The 5,000-nt window shown below is 56.0% G+C and overlaps 2 non-coding genes across 2 annotated transcripts; both read right to left on the reverse strand.

The window, feature by feature from the left end:
* Window positions 1-159: 159 nt before the first annotated feature.
* LOC145948164 (5.8S ribosomal RNA) lies at window positions 160-314 on the reverse strand. The gene has a single exon (XR_014427285.1). It is a non-coding gene; the product is annotated as a 5.8S ribosomal RNA (ribosomal RNA).
* Window positions 315-1,177: 863 nt separating this feature from the next.
* Window positions 1,178-3,098, reverse strand: LOC145948157 (small subunit ribosomal RNA). The gene has a single exon (XR_014427279.1). It is a non-coding gene; the product is annotated as a small subunit ribosomal RNA (ribosomal RNA).
* Between the last annotated feature and the right edge of the window lie 1,902 nt (window positions 3,099-5,000).

Below are 5,000 nucleotides of genomic sequence, written 5' to 3' on the forward strand. Positions count from 1 at the left end.
CCGGCCGTTCGTACGGCGGCACACAGCACCTCGGGCGAACGTCCAACGATCGCTCGTACGCCATTGTAAGCGCGCACAGGGCACAGGCGACGCGCGCAAGTCTGGGCGCGCCGTGGCCGTGCGCGCTTCGGGAGCGCAAGCAGTTTCGGGGTACTAAAACGACCCTCAGCCAGGCGTGGTCCGGGAATTGTATCCGTGGACCGCAATGTGCGTTCGAAATGTCGATGTTCATGTGTCCTGCAGTTCACAAGTTGACGCGCAATTAGCTGCGTTCTTCATCGACCCACGAGCCAAGTGATCCACCGTTCAGGGTAATCGTTCAAAATTTTTGCGTTCGCGAAGAAACGCTTTTCGCTCAACCATCGTGGTCTCCCCTCTCGAAGAGAGAGGGTGAGATAAAAATCGTGGCCCTTCGATCAGCCTGGCCGCGCGCGTCCGAGCGCGCGCGCGGACCGCCGCCTCCCGTCTAAGGAGAGAGGCTACGGCACAAAAGTGTGGTTGTTGCTTCGATCGGAGCGTCTCTCCCTAAGTGGAAGAGCCGGGGCGGAAGCTCTTTGAAGAGACCGTCGGACGGATTCGTAAGATCCGTCCTCTCGCCCGGCTCCGCGCGCGGTCGCAACGCTGTTTCGCACGCCGACCGCTGCCCCGGGCGCCGCGAACGGCACCGGGGGAGGGCGCGTTGACGAACGCTGCTGCTGCTGCTGACACACGCGCGCAGCGCGGGCATAGGTCACCACCGGTTCGCGCTCAACGCCGAATCGACGCTCTGCGAGTGGCACGAGCGTGATCGCGAAGCGTCTCGCTCCGAGTCGCAACGTATTTTTTTCGAAGTTTTTCACAAAAGGCAACGAACGCGCGTATCGCGGCTCGCGCGTCGAGCGCGAGCGGAACGCGACGCCGTCGCGGAGAGAGGTCTCGGACACGCTCTCTCTCCCTCTCGGCGGCGAACGCCGCGCCGCGCGCTGCTGATTACTCCCGCATCGCGAGGTTCGTCAGAGGCGCGGGCGGCGTCCGTATAACATCCAACCTTTCGATCCGTCAATTCCGCTTAATAGCTTTTTTCTCTGAGCCATCTTCTCTTCTCTGTCCATTCAGTCTCCGACTGCTGCGAGCGCGCGTCTCTCTCTCTCTCTGTAAAAGAGTGGACTCTCGACGCAGAGCAGGACCTCCGGAACGTTAATGATCCTTCCGCAGGTTCACCTACGGAAACCTTGTTACGACTTTTACTTCCTCTAAATGATCAAGTTTGGTCATCTTCCCGGCAACATCGGCAATGCCGAGACATTGCCGCGCACCAGTCCGAAGACCTCACTAAATCATTCAATCGGTAGTAGCGACGGGCGGTGTGTACAAAGGGCAGGGACGTAATCAACGCGAGCTTATGACTCGCGCTTACTGGGAATTCCTCGTTCATGGGGAACAATTGCAAGCCCCAATCCCTAGCACGAAGGAGGTTCAGCGGGTTACCCGGGCCTTTCGGCCAGGGAACACACGCTGATTCCTTCAGTGTAGCGCGCGTGCGGCCCAGAACATCTAAGGGCATCACAGACCTGTTATTGCTCAATCTCGTGCGGCTAGAAGCCGCCTGTCCCTCTAAGAAGATTTGTTTGTACGTTGGTAGTAAAAACCCGCCAGCCGAAGCCGGGGGCCTTCGCGATACCATAAGGTACGCCTATTTAGCAGGCTAGAGTCTCGTTCGTTATCGGAATTAACCAGACAAATCGCTCCACCAACTAAGAACGGCCATGCACCACCACCCACCGAATCAAGAAAGAGCTATCAATCTGTCAATCCTTCCGGTGTCTGGGCCTGGTGAGGTTTCCCGTGTTGAGTCAAATTAAGCCGCAGGCTCCACTCCTGGTGGTGCCCTTCCGTCAATTCCTTTAAGTTTCAGCTTTGCAACCATACTTCCCCCGGAACCCAAAAGCTTTGGTTTCCCGGAAGCTGCCCGCCGAGTCATCGGAGGAACTTCGGCGGATCGCTAGCTGGCATCGTTTATGGTTAGAACTAGGGCGGTATCTGATCGCCTTCGAACCTCTAACTTTCGTTCTTGATTAATGAAAACATTTTTGGCAAATGCTTTCGCTTCTGTCCGTCTTGCGACGATCCAAGAATTTCACCTCTAACGTCGCAATACGAATGCCCCCATCTGTCCCTATTAATCATTACCTCGGGGTTCCGAAAACCAACAAAATAGAACCGAGGTCCTATTCCATTATTCCATGCACGCAGTATTCAGGCGAAGGTAGCCTGCTTTAAGCACTCTAATTTGTTCAAAGTAAACGTACCGGCCCGACTCGACACTCAGTAAAGAGCACCGCGACGGGATATTAGTTGGGCCGCCCCTCGCGAGGCTAAGCCCACCGGTAGGACGTCCCACATCACGCCAGTTAAACACCGCGAGCGGTGAACCGACGGTGTGCGACACAGATTCAACTACGAGCTTTTTAACCGCAACAACTTTAATATACGCTATTGGAGCTGGAATTACCGCGGCTGCTGGCACCAGACTTGCCCTCCAATGGATCCTCGTTAAAGGATTTAAAGTGTACTCATTCCGATTACGGGGCCTCGGATGAGTCCCGTATCGTTATTTTTCGTCACTACCTCCCCGTGCCGGGAGTGGGTAATTTGCGCGCCTGCTGCCTTCCTTGGATGTGGTAGCCGTTTCTCAGGCTCCCTCTCCGGAATCGAACCCTGATTCCCCGTTACCCGTTACAACCATGGTAGGCGCAGAACCTACCATCGACAGTTGATAAGGCAGACATTTGAAAGATGCGTCGCCGGTGCTAGGACCGTGCGATCAGCACAAAGTTATTCAGAGTCACCAAAATAAACGGTGGACGAACGGCGAGCCGCCCGCCACCGATTGGTTTTGATCTAATAAAAGCGTCCCTTCCATCACTGGTCGGGACTCTGTTTTGCATGTATTAGCTCTAGAATTACCACAGTTATCCAAGTAAATGTGGGTACAATCTAATGAACCATAACTGATTTAATGAGCCATTCGCGGTTTCACCTTAATTCGGCATGCACTGAGACATGCATGGCTTAATCTTTGAGACAAGCATATGACTACTGGCAGGATCAACCAGGGAGCTTCGTGTTCGGTTACTCGCAAGGAGTAACTCGCGAGCGAGCCCGAGAGACTCGTCGCTAGCTCTCTTGAGCGCGCGTCCGGTGGCCCGGTGTTAATCGGGCACCGACGCGACACGCTCGTGTGCCGTTTCATTGCCGCCGGTCTTGCTTAGCCGGTCGGCGACACTGTGTGTGCGTTGCGTAAAGTATACGCGAGAGAACGACAAGGTTCGCTAAGAACTGCCTGCCTTCTCTCTCCTCTTAATTATCCTTGTTATATCTCTGTTGATATATTATTATCATCGACTTTTCTTTTCTTATACAAAAGATCATATACTCATTCTCATTCTCCCAAAATGTTAAAATGCTCGGGTCTCGAAAGACCCGCGCGATTTACCCTGACGCTAGATCGACGGTGCCGATGCTTAGACGTCGAGGACAAATTCTGTCTGGTTCGTACGTTCAAGAACGACCAGTAAAAATCTTTCGCTACGGCGTACAAAGCGAGCGGGAAGAGCGTTTCTTGCCCTTCCGCCAACTCGTATCCGTGGAGTAAACGTTCGGTAAGCGCGACGATTCCACTGCTGCGTTCAAAACGAGAGGGAATCGCGCGGCCAACACACTAGATGCGTGCGCGCCACATAAGAGCCATTCGGTCTTGCGACACCGACTCGTGGCAATGCTGTGATCGTATAAACAAGTGTGTATATTTTACCCGCGTTCAGCGGCGAACGAGTGGAGCGCGTATCGCAATCTCCGCCGCCAAGGAGAATTACGACACGACGACGACAACGAGTCGTAACGTCTTTGCGAGACAACAAGTCTCTTCCAAGAAGACTTGCCCCGTGTACTGCTCGATTATTATTCGTGGTTTCCTTCTTTCCCTTTTAATATAAAGTTAGAGTACGCACGAAACGTTCGAGACGCGCCGAACGCGACGTACTTCTGCCACTAGTCGTGACTGAAAAGTACGTATCTCGACTCGTCCGACTCGCCCGACTCGCTCGACTCGTTCGTAACGCCGAGCGCGACGTATCTCTTATAGTACCCAACCGGCCGGCCGGGCGGTCGGCGACGCACGGTCCTACGCACGGACGTATACGAGCGCGAGCGTCAAATGGACGGCGCAATCGAGACCGTCGCGGCAGTCTCGGTCGCCGGCGGTACCTCCGGCCGCGGGCGGCACCTCCGATCGCCGGCGGTACCTCCGGTCACCGGCGGTACCTCCGGTCACCGGCGGCACCTCCGACGCCGGCGGTACCTCCGGTCGCCGGCGGCACCTCCGGTCGTCGGCGGTACCTCCGATCACCGGCGGCACCTCCGGACCGTCGAGAATTTATTCAGAGTCCTACGGCCGTAGGTCGTCAACTCCGAAACATTTACGGGCGAACAGCGCCGAAACGGCAAGAGATACGGGAAAAAACGTTTCGGACGAACGTGTCATCGCTCTCGGAGTATCGTCAGACCGCGTAGACATATTTTCTAGAAATGTCGAATTTCTCGAAATACCGGCTTCGAAACGCGGTCCTCGGGCCGTGTCGAAAGATTCGACGGCGCGGGTACGAGGCTCGCACAAAATTGTGAAACTCTCGCGTGAAGCGATCTCTCGCATCACTCGCCGTTAGTGGCGTGAATGCGCGTTGCGTTACACGGGCGGCACCTCCGACCGCCAGAGGTAATTTCGAACGCCGGCGGTACCTCCGGACGCCGGCGGTACCTCCGGTCACCGGCGGCACCTCCGACGCCGGCGGCACCTCCGGTCACCGGCGGTACCTCCGGACGCCGGCGGTACCTCCAATCGCCGGCGGCACCTCCGGACGCCGGCGGTACCTCCGGACGTCGGCGGCACCTCCGGACGGTCGAGAATTTATTCAGAGTCCTACGGCCGTAGGTCGTCAACTCCGAAACATTTACGGGCGAAC

Source organism: Prenolepis imparis, unplaced genomic scaffold (assembly GCF_030444845.1).
Source record: "Prenolepis imparis isolate NDT839.2.m4 unplaced genomic scaffold, iyPreImpa1.0 SCAF_265, whole genome shotgun sequence".
NCBI lineage: Eukaryota > Metazoa > Arthropoda > Insecta > Hymenoptera > Formicidae > Prenolepis > Prenolepis imparis.